This window comes from Tachypleus tridentatus, chromosome 1 (assembly GCF_004210375.1).
Source record: "Tachypleus tridentatus isolate NWPU-2018 chromosome 1, ASM421037v1, whole genome shotgun sequence".
Lineage (NCBI taxonomy): Eukaryota > Metazoa > Arthropoda > Merostomata > Xiphosura > Limulidae > Tachypleus > Tachypleus tridentatus.
The window spans coordinates 47900596-47918263 of NC_134825.1; the positions used below are offsets into that span (position 1 = coordinate 47900596).

Below are 17668 nucleotides of genomic sequence, written 5' to 3' on the forward strand. Positions count from 1 at the left end.
GCATTATTGTCTGATATCGTAATTCCTATTGTAAAAACTTCTGTAAAGGTGAATGAAGTTAACCCTAGATCCACACATTGACAACCTCTTTACTATGCATAGCCATCCAAGACCATATTAAAACATTGACAACCTCTTTACTATGCATAGTCGTCCAAGACCATATTAAAACATTGACAATCTCTTTACTATGCATAGTCGTCCAAGACCATATTAAAGTAAAACAAATGACCACTGAGGCTGCATTGATAAGCTTAACAGGTATTTGCGAATAGGATTGCCCTGATTCCAAATTCTTTGGCCTACTTTCCCGTTAATACATGTTTAATTCAAAGTGCAACTGTGCCTTTTGTGTATTTTAGGCTTTTGAAACTCGCCGTTTCCAAATCTTTGTTTTTTATCCCATTAATGATACCAGAATATACCCCCAGCTTCATTGCAAGAGCTTTTTTGAGCTAGAAGGTTCTCTATCGTAAACACAGCCTTATCCTTGGAGATGAGGGTGTTGCCCCACTATAGTTTGAGATATTGTTTTGAAACCTGTTTCTGTCTTAAACGTTTTAATGTAAGACATTTTTTCTTATTTTGCATATAAAAAATTGAAAATTTTCTTTTACTAAAACAAATGTTATGTCCTTTGACTTTTATCATTTAACATTATTGCTGTATGTATTTATCTTCTGAAAGAGTGGTCACATGGCCTTCAACCAGGTGTCTATTTCTGGAGGCAAAAATCTAAGAATGTTAAATCTAATTTAGATTTCAACATTATGTTTAATGATATATTTATCAATTAAACAACTTTTACAAGGAAGAGAAACTTCCTTTCCATTTTAAGATTTACCACCACCCATCATATGGTGTCGATTAAAAAAATTCATGTTTATGAAAGCTGGCATGTTTCTGTGTTGTAGTTTTCCATTTTGAAACGTTTATTAATATTTTTAACTCATTCATTGAATGAAAATGATTATACACACACTGTTTTGCTGAACTAGATGTTTAAAACTAGAAACCATTCTACGATACAGAATATTTGTGTCAGTCATCAGTTTGCGACGCTACATCAGATCTCATATCGATCCACCAGCGAATCGGAACTCATTACGAATTCAGCAAGCTCCTCCCATGGCTGGATTCATTACCAATGCAACTTGAGCGGTGTTCACTGCTTCTCTTGAGACGAGAAGTGTAATTCTTCAGTTATGACAGCCACGTTACAGAGCGGCTGTTTTCTTATCGTTTGGTTTTCTGTTTTATTTTAGACTAAATTGAAACCCAAATTGTTGCCAAACCTTTTCCGTCTGAGTAAACTGATGACATCCCAAACTGCTCCGATAGTCAAAGAACACCACGAAACGCCTTCACAACAATACCATTCAGACAAACCTAAAATGTTTGAAACCTAAAATACGCGTAACGTACTAATATGCTGATGAAATTAATGTGTAGCTCACAAGCGAAAATATTATCAACTGTAAAGTCACTTTAACAATCGCATACGACAATCTTCAAATACAATAAAACACAAGCAAAAGAATATTTCTCCACTTGTATAATTACATAATTGTGTTTTGTTTGTATAAAAAATGAGATTTTATCTCTTATGTCCGTCTTTCTTTCCCCTAACTTTGTAATAACTATTTTTATCCTGTTTTCGTGTTTCTTTTACAATTCGTTTGTTTCTTTTGGCTACATTTTTCTGTCTCACTAATTCTTTTTAAATTGCTATTTATAATTTTCTTTACTTCTAGGTCAAGTTTTCCTCTTACTTTCTTAACATTTCTCTATCTATATTATAGTTTCTTGTCTTTCCAACCATCCTAGTTTTGTAGTTTCTTCTTTTCTTATTATTATTTCCTTCCTTAGTGTTTGCATGTTCGTTCGAAATATCTTCAAATCAAAGCTTCATCACTCGTGGTGGGTATGGTTACTTTAAAGGAGTGAAGTGCATGTGTATCTATATTTCTGTGAGTTAAGCTCGGACAGGGTAATACTTATGTGTAGGGCTATAATCCTACCACAAAACCAGTAGTCCCAGTTAAGCCTTACTCATGTAGGAACCTTTCACTAAGTGACAAGGCAACAAAAGTTCAAAACCAATACAGATTTTCTGATATCTGCTACCTTGTCCTTCAGAAGTGTATTAATACATTCTTTGTGCACAGATTTCTGTGATCTGTCTCATAGTTTCTTATCTGACAGGAGCAAGAAGGGATTACTCTAGTCTCAGAGCAGAGGTTTTACTTTTCATCTCAATAAAGCTAGTAAATGAAAGGAAAAACGATTATTTCTGAATACTTTTTTTCCAGCCACAGAAATCTTTGGAATGCACTACGTTGTAACAAGCTTGTGGTAATTGACACAAAAAATTCTCAAGTTAAATAAACTGTGGTATGTCTAATCTATACAAATTGGTCTATTTTCCTATGCATGTTGCGGCAGCTGCACTCTTTGGGTTCGAGGCTTTCTGAAGCAATTATGGCACTACCTAAGTATGGGTGATGCGAGTCCCACATGGGAAAATTAATTTGAAGCTGTGTAACACAGTGGCGATGAGCAGGTTTACAAAATCACTCAGGCGTACTAACGCGGATTTAGCGCGCTAACTTCTGCTGCACAAGGCCTAGCGTGCTATAGAAAACGAAAGAAATATTTAAATATATTGTTATTCATTTCATATTCCTACTTTTCCAAATACCACGCTATAGAAGACAAAATAAAACTTAAACCACCAAAACATCAACATCCTTTGCAATACAATATCCATCCAAATCTAGCTTGAACGTGTGTCAAATCTTCTGTCATGTAAATTACATATATCAGAGGTTCTAGGTAATTACTAAGAATAAATATGTTAGGGGTTTTTAACTCATTGGGGGATCGAAAGGAGTGAATACTATTTGAAAGGCTAAAATAAACTTCGTTAACAATTCTATCGTGCTGTTATTGAAATGTAAATATTGGATCTTCAGTTTATGGAGAAACAGACGACATTTTGTATATTTCTTTAAAAGTATCTCTTTTTCTCTTCTTCTTTTTGCTATCGTATCTATTGTACGACAAGTTATAAAATCACCGCTATTTTTCACCTAAATTAATGGCGGCGCTGAGTTATGTAAGTGGATTTCTTTATATATATATGTATGTCTATTTGAGTGTAACAGACGAACATATTAGCATAAAAGTTAAATGCGCGTATAAGCTGGAAGATGGTTACTACACAAACCATTACTACTCTTTCAATATTTACTTGTTGCACAAAAACTCGAAAACTACAGTAAATTTTATTACCAAAGATAATTATTTCTAAAATGCTCTACTGAATGCCTGATTTTGTTTTCTAGCAAGTTAATTCGGTAGTATTGTATACAGAAGTGAAATAAAATGTGTCGCACACAAAAAAGCTACTAAAATGTCTTGATTAGAAACTTGTATGCTGACAATACGACCGTTGTCCGTAAAATTTAGCCATATCATAAAGAGACACCCTATGGAGAAAGTATAACATGTTCGACGCCACGCTGCGGGAAGGCGGAGTTGTGCGCACGCTCCAAGGGCGGAATTTATTTTCTGCCTCACAGAGTCCACGCGATGTTTTCACGTGCTCCTCCTCCGAGCACAAGAAAATAAAGTAGCAAATATTTAAATAAAGTAGTTGAATATTTAGATAAAGTAGTTGAACATTTAGATAAAGTAGTTGAACATTTAGATAAAGTTCCTCAAACTTAGTGCTTCTAAAAATGAAACTTTAACCACAATCTTAATTAATACAAATCGAACCAATGTGCTTCATGCAATAACCTAATTTATACTGCATTCGATATACATAGACAATTGTGACTTGTTGTCCGATGTTGGTTCCAGGTCATTAATGACATAGGCCTGTATCAGAATAAGATCTTGATACTAGAGGACACGTCAGCAGGTGGGGTTGACCAATACATCAAACCTGGTCAGCCGTTAAGAGAGACAAAAATATTTGTAGGAAGTTTTTGAGGGGTTTGTAACACACCCGTGTGACTTCTCTTAGACGGACTCCGAGAGCTTTGATTCGCAAACGCGTTTGGTCCAGCTGTCACTGAACTAGTCGGCCGAAGCGTGATTTGATTTCCAAGCGATCGAGGTTCGGTGAAAGAACAATAAATCGTAGATACAGAAACCCGGAACTCATCCAAATACCATTTGTCACACTCATAGGTGTTAGCCAGTGTGTCAGTATCAGTGGTAATGACGAAGTTTAGCTTACTTTGGTCTAAGACCCAGTTAGGTTTAATAGCTGTTACTCTGTTGGTTAGATGTCTTTATTGATGGTGTTCCTGGTCATGACCATAGAATGACCAATTTATTAAGAAATCTACTGAGAATAAAAACTGCAGCAATAACATTGATGGAATACATATTTATATATGTATTTAGTAACGTAGCGAAGGCAGGAAATCTGTGCGTTCATTGCCTGAGTAAGTGATCACAGTTTATCTATTATAAGGGAACTGTAGCGAAACAAACATAAAACTGATTTGTTTGAGAAAGAGTGGTGCGAAGTGTGAAGAGGGAGGGTCGATACACAATCAACGAACTGACAGAATCACGCGTTAGTGCGTAATTAAATTTATCTTATGGTTTATAATATTAGACGTTCCCTGTGCTTGAACGAAAAACGTGGTTAGTTGTTTATAAGATAAAGCCATTTTGATGTAACTTCATGCAATGAAAGGCCAGAATGCTATACATTTCTTTGGCCACAGAACGCAGACGGATTTTTCATATATACAGAGGGATCAGACCGTATTACTATGTACACCGTGAGCATGCCCTCATGGCGCCCGGGTAGCTTAAAAGGTTTGTCTACGCTACTGTATATAATGACAAATAAACTTTACTTACAGATCTTCCTCGCTGTATAAATGTTATTTTATTTTCTAGGTACGAAGATCTTCCTAGATGGAATAATTGCATCCTGGATTATCTGTAAATATAATTAATAAAATACATTTGTTGTGTAATTCTTACAGATATACGTAACGATGTTGTTGTTGGTGGTGTTTTGAATTAAGGACAAAGCTACACAATGGGCTATCTGTGCTCTGCCCACCACGGGTATCGAAAGCCGGTTTGTAGCGTTGTAAGTCCGCAGACATACCGCTGAGCCACTGGGGGGCTATACGTAATGACCATTGTGATAAATTACTGAAAGTTGTGCGGTCTGCCAGGTAAAGGAAAAATTTGACATTACCAAACTAAAAAAAACAACAACAAACAGAGAAACAGGTTCACAAACTGTACAAGTCTCTTGACAACCGAAGTGTGGTATTTATTTGAGTTGCCAAAGATATATCACTAGGGATCACCCATATAATTTGTTTTTGTTTGTTGTGTGTGTTTATTAATTTTTCACTTCCTGCTTCTCAGTATTAAACGCCTTTCAAAAGTAAGGCATCAAGATAAACATTAGTATATTTACTGTACACCAGATGGCTTGATGGTCCCTGGATTGAGCAAAGCTCGTTATCGGTAATGGATCATGGAGTGATCGTTAAAGTATTATATTTTCTTTCTCTTCTTGAAAACAAACTTTAAGAAACTAAATAATGCATGCAATATTTAAAACATTTAACATACATAACACTAATGTCTATGACAAGTATAATTAATTAAAATCATGTTTAACATTCCTATTGTATATAACATAAATTTCATTTTTCTCTCAATAAAATGTGTTACAGTAGTTATTTATGTTATATAAAATATGCTACAAAAAGTGAAAGAGGTTTCATACCTTTATGTCGACGCTATATTTCAGGTAAATATATATCCAACAGTTTCAGTCAGGTTACAATATTACTTTGTAAACATCCCAAAAGTTGATAGTTTTCTTACTGGAGTGTGGGTGTAAATATGTAGTATAATGGGGAAAGATATTAAACTACGAAATCCACAAGATAAAAATTAATGAAAATATATGTGAAACCTAATATTTTTGTCAGGAAGAAAATTAGATTTTCCAACAAACCGTGTAACTCCCCCTCGGTTAATAGAATTCTTGGACAGCTAGAAAACACGCTGAATAAATCACATCAGAAGCTACTTACCCATGAAAATCTAATTAGACCCCCCATTGTAGGTATAAGTTAATTATGGCAAGTAATATTCATTAAGAATGTGGAAAAACTGGCCCAATGTCTTATCAGACTTGAAATATTAAATTTATGATATTGGAAGATGCAGCACAAATGTCAGAAGATCTTTTGGTTGTTTTAGAATACAAGTTTGTTTTTGTAATTAAGTACAAAACTAGACAACTGGCTATCTATGCTCTTCCCGCCCCAGATATCGAAACTTAGATTTTAACGTTATAAGCCGTTCAAACCACCTAGTGGCTGGTATATTAAATAAGAAAAACAGGACTGGAAGGTTGTATGGTGAAACATGCTAATGAAAGTTTTACTTGACCTTTTGAATGTTAGAAGTTGCATACCGCTACGCAAGTGTCATTTTATAATTTTTTAAATCGTGTGTGTTTGAACTAATACTAGCATGCAGTAATAAGGAAGTGTTTAATATCTATGATATGTAAACATATACAAGAAGCAATCAAATAGGCTACATTAACGTAGATATTTATATAATATTGTGAAATCAATGAAGGAAACCGTAAATTAAAATATGTATAAACATAAAGAAACGTAAACATATAAGTAACAAGTAAGTTATGAATAAACGTAAATGTACATACATCTATAGAAGTACAACACATAAGGTATGCCCCAAATACACACGTAACAACAAACAACAGCGTTTGTGACACGATATATCATTTTTTTCACAAATAAAAGGCTCACTTATGTTGATCTCTGTTGCAAAAAGTAGCTGGCTTATCTCTGATTCATACATCTAGATACAGGGTAAGAGAAAAGTAACCATACTTTTGTTTTTTAATTCTGACATCGTATTCTGAGCAGATAATAAATAAACTGGTGTCGATTATTTTTCGTAACATTTTCAACCGTATAATAACAATTGTACTAACTGTACCAACCATATGGTGTCAAGTGTTTTCCTCATCCTACGTTTAAACTATTTTGAATACTTGTCATCAGCAAGTCAGATGCCAACCTCAACTGATATAAAGTCGCAATGGAACAGAATGCATCACAACTACATTTTGACATTCTTTTAGCGCTACGTAGGCAGTTTGATATCATTAAGAATTGATCGCTTTTTGCATAGGTATTTCTTTTTTTATATTCACAGTATTCATAAAGATGTATTTAGATCGAGGATTTCCAAATCAGGGTTATCCTTTTTCCTTAATAGCATTAGAAAAGAAAATAACGTGCATTAACTTGTGATATCAGAGTTTTCCAGAAAGAGACCTGCAACAAGTTGTTTCTGCTTTCATGGTAAGGAAAGTATGGAGTTTTGTAACAGGTGAGATCTCACCTGTTACAGAGATTAGTAGCAAAAACCAATCTATGTACTCTAAGCGCACAAGTCATCTGCCCACAAGTTGCTTTCATAACATATCCGTTCAACCTTCACGTATTTCCAGCAGCTACAGAATGAAACGAGTATTCGTGCTGTTCCATACAAAAACAGGTCGGTCACGTCGCGAGACGTAACGTCTATAATTTTGTACTATGGAACGGTTGAAACAGTTGATAAAATTGTTGTCATCTATACTATACGGAGTATGGAAAGCCTGCAGGAAGTACTGATGTGCTTTTGACATGAAATCCCTTACAATGGAGTCATTTGCAATGGAAACTACGCTTGGAGGCTACTGTCGAGATATGCAGCTGTCACACTGAATATGTTCACACATGTATTTCTATTTTAAAGACTAGATTAAAAGTCAAACTATTTTTGCTATAACGTATTAAATCTCTGTATAGTACAAAAATGCTAATTCATAGTTTTATATTTCATTATAATTGGGTTGAATATTAATAGTGTTTTGTTTTGTTTTGTTTTTTAAATCTAGGGTTTCCTTTAGCCGAATTATATCATCTATAATTCAATTCTAATCAGTATCTAAATGGTTGTCGGAATTATTCGTTAATGTGAAAAAATAAGTAGGATAAAAATAGTTATCTACACGCGCGTTTCAGGAGTTTCGTTCCATGTATAGAGAAAAATCCGACTTAGAAATATCTCTAATATTTATTAAAAACTTTGGCTAATCCGTCCAATCTCAAAATGAAATTTTAAAGAAATCGGTAAACTATAGCCTTGAATATCATAAACTTAAATGAAAAAATTATATTTTACAAATGTTTTATAAAAGCTTAATTCTAACAGTATGTCATGATGATAATCTATTACTTTTTAATAATTTGTAACAACAAGTTGATAATAGTTTAGACTAAGTTTTAGCACTTAAATTTTCTCAGTTTTAGTTTATTGTATTATTAAGTTTGCGAGCTGCCAACTTCTGTTTGGCGTAAAAAACAACAAAAGCAGCCATTATCTATTACTGTGTTTCGGATTTGTTACCTCAAAACTGGAATATGTGTGGTTAGATAGACTAACTGTAAATGAACAAACGTATTTCTACATAATCTTATAGAAATGTATAGATGAATTAACACAGGCTTATGTGTACTTCCACCATTAACGAATTTCCTGCTCATCTTCGTTCTGAGTTCGTATTTTTACACTATTCTTTCTAATTCTTTCGAAAGTTTTAAACTTTGTTTTATTTGTGTACGTTTTTATGTAACTTTTGAACTCCTTTTACGCCATGGAAGATTACTGTTTATCTAGTTTCTATTCCTTTGAAAACCTTTGTGTTTATTTCGCATGTCGAGCTGCTTGTGATGGAACGTTCCTACCTAGAAACCTAGTTGATGCATCATTGTGAAGGCCAGAGGATAGACAGTTGTTGATTAAACGAATGGATCTTTGTGATTACATGCAAATTAAGGTACAGTTCACTATTCTTCTTGTGCGGCGCGCACGACCGAAGCGTGACAAGAGGGCGCGAAAAAAGCGCGCTTAGAGGTACACTCAATTTCCTTACTCAAACACATGCGCTCGTACGTTTCTTTTAAGGTCAGTTCTCTTCGACACATTGACTAAGTGACTGAGCTCGTGTTGTCTTTTACAGAACAGTGCGTTTCTTTTCTCTCTTCTACATCTGGGATATGTAACGTTAGGGCTTCGGTAGCATTGAATAAAATTTGTTTTGATCCGGGAAAGAGAAATAGCGAAAAGTTTAGAATCGAAGACGAGCTGGGAGGAGAGTTCTTTGTTATTTAGTGTTTGAACTGCGAGTTTTCAGACATTCTATTTCCCTTATTCGCATCAACGGAAGCGCATTAAATCTTCCTTTGACTGTCATTTACAATTGGGGCGTTCGTGACTTTCCAAGCTGCGAATAGACACTTTACGGAATTGGGATGAAAGCAAATGCTTGGCACCACAGCAAGCCCAACTGGTTGTCAACTGTAATTCTAAGCAGCGTCAGCTTCCCCGCGTACTGATAGATTTTACTAATTTCTAGTGAAAGTTTGAGTCAAGCGTGAAGCATACGAATTACAATTCACAAAATAAATATTCGTTATCTCGTATATCAAAATACTTGCTTTTACAAAACTTAGTAGGATTAGCTCGTGTCTTACCAAACTGAACCAACGGTTTGTTTGTATGATAATGTTTAACATAAATGGTTCAACATGTTCTAAAGTTAATGCAATTTTAATAATATTCCGTGTCACATGATCAAAGAATGCATATCCATAAGAACTTACAATATTCGTCTTACAAAAATAAATGCATTCACAAAGTAATAGCGTCTCATATAAAAAAATATTTCTATATAATTTACGAATGTTTGTTGCTAAGCCCAAAGCTACAAAATGGACTATTTGTGTTGTGCCCACCACGGATATCAAAACCAGGTTTTTAGTGTTACAGACTTATCACTGAGGAGGGGGGTAGTATTCAAAAGCGCCCCGTATAATAAAATACTTGTATACCATTCTATATTCTTCCAATTAATAAACTGGGTAAGTGTATTTAACAATATCATAATTTATAGTCTTAGAAAATTATTCAGATAGAAATATTTCATGTGCTGATTTATTAAAATCTTCATATTTGAGGAGGCATAGTTTTTTGTAGTCTTTGTCATTTAATGAATATTCCTAATGCTGAAATAAAGGTGAACACAGTATACAGTGAACTTGTTCAACACAGTTGAATTTGACATTGTTTTATTTATAGTATTGAATATCTTAATATGTCAACTAAATCTTCAGTAATCGAATATTCGGAACATGACAAGTATACACAGAACTTTATTTACTTGAAAGAACAAACGTCAATCTTGGACGAAATTAAACACGCAATTTATATTAAAATTTAAATACGAAGACAGCATATTAATATAACAAGTAAAAATAAATGAAAGAGCACATGTAAAAAATAAATTAAACTGGAGTTGACGTGAAGAAGAAGAAATTGATGAAACAAGAAATACACACGAGGTGGCTAATATTTGAAAAAAATTATGCCAGAGAAATTTCTTACAATGTTCAAAGTTTCTTACTGTAAACACTTATAACAAAGAAACTACCATACCTACGATACATTGAAAGAGACACAGTGAAGACATTTAGACACCGAACTCTATGGATTCAACTGCTTGTTTATTTTCATTGCGTGAAGCGCTGCTTCCAAGAAAGCTGAATACCTTACATAAGAGAACAACAAAAAATATGTGGAAATAAAGAATTGCTGTAAAACCTTCTGCTCGGGTACTGGTTTTAATAAAACTATAATGAGGTTTTTTAATTTTAAATGTATCGATGAATTTGCAGTAACACCCAATATGGTTTTTGTGTTGATTTTTATACATAGAATTTCCTTGCAAACTTACATGAAAGCTATATTTCTACAACCACCCTTAACTTGGAGTTAGTTGTTACCCATCACCACCTGTTTGGCTTATCTGACGAAATAGTTGGAGTTGACAATGAAAGCCAACATAACATTAAAATGTGGAATATGTTTCTATGACCAATGGATGAAAACCATGAAACTAATCAATTCAAAAGTCTGGGCATGTTAATTATTAAACTATGCCAGGCCTACTCAATATAGAATCAGTATTGTTTATTTTAATAACGCTAATTTGTGCTTCAGAGAATAAAAAAATAGCATTTCAAGTCAAATTTCAAAACAACCTGAACATGTTGAATAATATTATATTCCTTAAACTCAGAAGTTATAACATTAGATTAACATGTACTTTTATATTACAGTAGTAATACTCTACAAATTACGTTATGCGACAGCACTCTTTCAAACTGGAGTAATTTCCAATCATTTTACGTCTAATTTTCATATTGAATAAACCAATTAAATGTTAATTTGAACATGTAATCCATTTTAGTGAAGAGAGTGAGTTTCTAACACTTTATAATCTTCATTTAAAATTCTGATTACCCTCCAGAAGTAACCACATGTCTCTGTACCTCATGGGTAGCCCTTCCAAAAAATATTACATATTTGTCCACTTTTTTACAAAGTTTTTCTTCCGGCCAGTCCGCGAGAGTTCATTAAAGGGTTTCAGCTGCATTTTGTATGCATTCTCTTTACATGTACCCATTTGTCATGTGATCAATGAAGCTTGCATTTTGATGGATCGAGCAGCCAAAGCATTAGCTTTAATAAAAACCAACCAGATAGGAAAGGCTATTACGATGCTGGCATATAACAAGTCAATCCAAGTTTCCACGTGAAACAAATCATTATTTATTTTTTCATAACCTTATTGTAAGAGAGTTTTCTCTCGTTTTGTTTTTTGTACAAATAAATGTGCATTAGAGGTTCATAACCGCTTCTACATTTCTGTGAACATTCAGGAATGTATGCAGTCAGTAAGGGAAAATACACATTAAATACTCAAGAAGTGAACTTTTCTGGATGAAGTTAACTAGTTTTGGCAGCATTTATTAAACTGCTATTTAGTTGTTCTATACACAAAATCAATAAAAGGTAAGGAAATCGACACTTTCAGTCCTGCATTACTAATTCAGTCATAACTTCGAAGCTCACGCTGAGAACATTAGAATAAAGAATACGTCCTCACAACACCTATGTGACACTACTCAGCAAAAAGTGAACTATTAAAGCTCACTTCCTAATCATTTATATTTCTTTGGAGTTCTAAGATATGATGTGTATTTTTCTGGTAACTTATCAGTTAGAAGTAGTGCTGATGTATCTGTTAAAGAATTCTGAGGAGAATTTAGTTCGAGTGAGTTAAACTTTTACAGTAATTTTATGCCCTACGTTAGAGTGTCATGTATATGGAGAGAAATTTACTCTCTTGCAAAATAATCCACGTGCATTTCCAATAAATTAACATTAGAAGTGATATATTGCTGAGTAAAAAATATCTGGTAGAGCATCAGAAGTATTTTGACCTTACATTAACCCTAGAAATCCTTCTACACTGGAAATGCTTTAGCTCACACACCTCATTATGGATTTCAAATCAGTAGTCGATAGATAAAAATAGGATTTCACTTTTTTGTCCATCACGAGTCTGTTTCTTTCAGTTATTAAGATAATGTGAATCATATTCAATTGACAAGTGCCTGACAAGAGAGGATGTAAGTTGCCAATTTCAGTTCATCCAATACGCCTTCATCTTTTGTATCTTTCAAGAAATTTTAAAATCCTTTAAATTATCTTCTTCCTTTCTGCTTGTATACCTTACATCTCACATCACGACTGAGGATGTCTTCAAACTGGACGTTAAAAGTCAGAGTGCACGAAACAGAATCACCGCGTCGTTTCAGCACATCCCGACCTGAAGGTGTCAAGTGTTACACTTTCACTGGTAGCGTCTACTTCACAATTATCCGTGTGGGTATGACTAGAGTATCTCGGTCATAGAAACTGTCCTAAACTCTGTAATCTCAACTGGAAGTTGAAGCAAGAATCCCGGAACAGATGCTGACGTATCTGAGAGTACACAAATATGTCTTTACATGTCTATTCTAATAAGATAATGAGGTTAGCCATGAAAATATGGCCCGGCATGGCCAGGTGGTTAAGGCACTCGATTCTTAATCTGATGGTCGCGGGTTCGAATCCCTGTCACACCAGACATGGTTGCCCTTTCAGCCGTGGGAGTGTTGTAATGTACGATCAATCCCACTATTCGCTGGTAAAAGAGTAGCTCAAGAATTGGCAGTAGGTGGTGATGACTAGCTGCCTTCTCTTTAGTCTTACACTGCTAAATTAGGGACGGCTAGCGCAGATAGCTCTTGAGTAGCTTTGCACGAAATTCAAAACAAACCAAATAAACAAACTGTAAAAATATATTTAATAGGTAAGTTCTCCACTTATTGCATAGGATCCTGGTTATAATATCCCTGGCTATGAACATATTCACACTTAAACTGAATTCCCTTGCATCATACGAATATTTGTAATTCTAGTAAGTATTAACAAAATTAACTCTGGTTAAATGAAAAAAGAAACACACCCAAAACTTGAACAAAATTTAAACAAACGCTGTAGTAAATTGCACATTAAAGTTCATTTGATATGTCGAAGTAGAAATTAATAAAACAAGTAACTACACTAGTTAGCTAACACTGGAGTTTAAAAAATGTGAAACAGAGCAGCATTCTCGTGACTTATGGAAACACTTAAAACAAAGAAACGATTAAGCATCGCTACATATTGGACTGTTAAAACAGTATAGACTCAAGAAGGTCTGGCATGGTCAGGTAATAAGAACGCTCTACTAGTAATCTCTGAGGCGCAGGTTCGAATTCTCAACCCACCAAACATGCTCGCCCTTTCATCTGTAGGGGCATTGCAATGTGACTATCAATCCCCTCTATTCTCTGATAAAAGAGTTAGTGGTGGGTGGCGATGACTAGCTGCATTCCTTCTCGTTTAGATTAGGAACGGTTAGCGCAGATAGCCCTCGTGTAGCTTTGCGCGATATTCAAAACAAACACAGGACAACGTGGTCCTTAATTCATCTGTAATGGATTTACCTTTATACGTTTATTTTAATACATACGCTTGTTTCAGTATAGTTTTCTTTTTTGCCTGTGACGTACATTGTTGGACGTGTATTGAGCAAGCCTTGCCTGTTCTCGAAATTTGTAGAAGATTCTTCTGAGTAAAAACCAATAATATTTGTTTCACAAATACGCCATCTTCGAACTTTTGTGAACGTTCTAAAGTCTCGCGTGATTCGTATAAACAGCTGTTAACCGAGAGATAGAAGGAGCTTGTTAGTGGCCAGCTACGGTCAGTGTGTTGTAAGCCTCGGACGCTATAATTGTGATTAGGGCTTATTAGTGGAAAAAAGTATATAATTTGACGAGGAACGTTTATAGACTTTCAATATTACAAATCATTTAACTCAGTGAATTACTTGGGACGTTAGTATTTCTACGAGGACATTAGATTTTGCAGGCGGGACAAAACTAACAGGTGCTTGAAGCTTAACCAGACGTCAAAGGAAGTGTATCGGTGTATCAACAAAGAATTAATTTGTTTTCTGTGAACGTCGATAAAATATTCAGTTCTAGACCGGATATAAGATTCGGTATAGTTTGAAAGTTTGTAAAACTGTTATTTATAAACCATCGCTTGCGATAACTATTAATAATAACCGTTATTATAAATGTTATTAGTTTTTTATTTGTTTGTATATTAACATATATTTGTGTTAAAAATTGTTTTAGTAATCTTGTTGGCAAATATAATTTAGATTTAATACATATTAGCATTTAATTAAGTTCTAAATTCAAATTTCCGGTTATTTGATATAGTAATACGTTAACATAAGTAATATAATAATTCGGAATCTCGTCCGAAATAAATTATAATATCTAAAACATTGTATTCACATTACATGAGGGCTACATTTAAGAAAAAAGTGCATACCTTACGTATGAGTACAGTCATCACACATGAAGACAAAACACTGACTACACTCAAAAACCTCCTACACAGGTTCTTATAACAAATATAAAAGTTCAAGTTTTTATTTCTTCATTTAATTCGATTAAAACTATTACCAATTTCTTATGTATACTATAGGTACACCAGATGGAAGTTACGGAGTTTTTTTTTTATCTTGATGCCATTAATCCACATCTTACCTGTTTGGAAACTCAGTGCAACTCTTTTATTTTCGTACACTCTTGAAGGTAAACTAAACCTATTTAATATATCTTTTATTTCCAAAGGAACAACAGGTAAAAAATTCTGTTCGTAAAACATCTAATCTTCTAATATTATTCATCTGTTTTATTATTATATTGTTGGTAAGCGGTTACATTGTCGACTAAGTTAAAAATACTTTTAAGGGAAGGCTATCAGTGTGTTGTTAGTCAATTTGACTAATAGGTCATTGTTGGCTTGGCTAGCATTACATTATGGGTTAGGTTAACATTATTTGTTTTTTCGCCTAAGCACTATATATAATATACTAAAGTGATATCTATGAGGTAGTGTAGTAATAAATGTTTAAAGGTACTATAATATCAAACATGTAAAGTGATAGTATTTAGAGTTCCCCAGTTTGTAGCGAGAACAACAGTGTCAAAACTACACTTTCCCCACATAGACGCTAACGAGCAACTTTATTTGAGGTCTAGAAAATAGTGCTAAAGCTTCTGATACAAATATTATCTTGTGGGTTCATTGAAAGCTCTTCGGCTTAAGAGGGCGCTACTGTCGTTTATAAACGAATTCCCGAGAATGTGTGCTCCAATACAAAAAATAAAGAGCTGAGTATTAAACATCGTGGTTATATATTTAAAAAATAGTGCCAAGTCTTTAACTCAAAGTCTATAAATAGGGTTAGCACCAAATCATTAAATAATTGTTTCTCTCAGCATGCTTTCATAAACAATTGTTTACAAGTCGGTTTTATAAAATGCGTTATTTTTTTTTGTAACAAGCTGATATGAACGTAAAACTATCATGTAAATAACAAGCAGATGATTTATAAGACTACTTGAATACGAAACTTTATCTATTACTAATTTATTAAGCACTTTGTTCTGGTTGTCGTCTGTTATTTCTGTACAATTATTTCTACAATACTTATGAAGTATTGTGCTGTTTCAGTTAGTTTGTTTAGACTGTTGTTGATATTTACCCTGTTGGTGGTTGTTGTTAAACAGTAAACTACACTTTACTTAGCACTATAAACCCTCAAACTTACCGCTGAGCAACTGGGGAGACGAGTAGTTTAGAAATACTTGTTTCATAGAATAGCAGCCTATGTTTTTTACTTTTTTTTTACTATTATTATCGTTTACAAGCTATACTAGATAATGCATTATCTATAGAAGTTTTAGAAACTTATATCTATAGATAAAACTGGCTTCATTTCATTTGACGCTTTATTTTTATTCCATTGAAACGTTGCTCCAACCCCATATATATATATATATAACAAACAGTTATTTTTATTATTATATTTAAGAGTAAATCTACACGTTGAGCTATTTTTGAATTGCCCATTATGGGTATCGAAACCCGATATTCAGCATTATAAGTCATCAATCCTACCAACGAACCACCCGAGGCTTTAACTGACAAACATGCTTCAAGACTGCTTAACTCGTAAATTGGTTGTCACATAATTTACGACTGAATCTAATTTGAAAAAAGTACACGACAGCGAATTAAAACTAACGTGTATTTAAAGCTATTTCAATGATAATGCGCCAGAAAAATAAATCAGCATTAACACGTGTCAGTCGCGTTCTTAATGTTCTCTAACTCTCAAAAATGCAGATAAAAAAGTTGAAATTTCAAATTTGAATATGCATGTTTAACCTGCTTACTTTTTACAGAATCAAAGTTAATGCCAGCTTTTAAGTACCCTATCGAGCTCTCCCTTTAAAATATTTGATGTTTATTAAGATGTGCAGAAAATTTGAGTGTTTTTGTTTTAAGCTACAAAAGAAATAGCGTATATATTCGTTGGACAGTTATAATTCGGTAAATTTGTCAAGTTTAATTCGATAGGACAACGCTGAATTTACGGACTTACAACGCTAAAACATGGTGTTCGATTCCCTGCGAGGGACACAACAGACAGCCTGATGCGGGTTTGCTCTAAAGTGAACAAACAAATGAAATTTAGTTTTTAAATCAGTAAACATTTTCACACTTTTTTTGACAACCAAAACATCAAATAAATCAAATTTCCAAACCTTCAAACACAACAGATGTTTCATCAGAAACTTAACTTGTACAGTGTAAGTTTTTTTATTGAATACTAACTGCAGTACTTGTCCCCTGGATGAAAGTTACGTAAATTCATAATTAATGAAATATTATCTTAGGACATGAAAAGCTGCTTCCCTTACAAATAGGCCCGGCATGGCCAGGTGGTTAAGGCGCTCGACTTGTCATCTGAGGGTCACAGGTCGAATCCCCATCACACCATACATGCTAGCCCTTTCAGCCGTGGGGGCATTATAATGTGACGGTCAATCCCACAATTCGTTGGTAAAAGAGTAGCCCAAGAGTGGCTACTGGTGGTGGTGGGTGTTGATGACTAGCTGCCTTCTCCTTAGTCTTACACTGCTAAGTTAGGAACAGCTAACTCAAATAGTTTTCTTGTAGTTTTGCGCGAAATTAAAAAAACAAACAAACAAACAAA

General features: G+C 34.1%; 1 long non-coding RNA gene across 7 annotated transcripts in view; it reads left to right on the forward strand.

The window, feature by feature from the left end:
• Positions 1–17668, forward strand: part of LOC143247749 (uncharacterized) — a 114417-nt gene that overhangs the window by 89264 nt on the left and 7485 nt on the right. For 6 of the 7 annotated variants that reach the window (XR_013026699.1, XR_013026698.1, XR_013026696.1 and 3 more), the window contains one exon: positions 15085–15194. The exons of the other annotated variant lie outside the window; for it this stretch is intronic. This is a non-coding gene — a long non-coding RNA (uncharacterized LOC143247749). The remainder of the gene's footprint in view (positions 1–15084; positions 15195–17668) is intronic. 7 annotated transcript variants of the gene reach the window in all.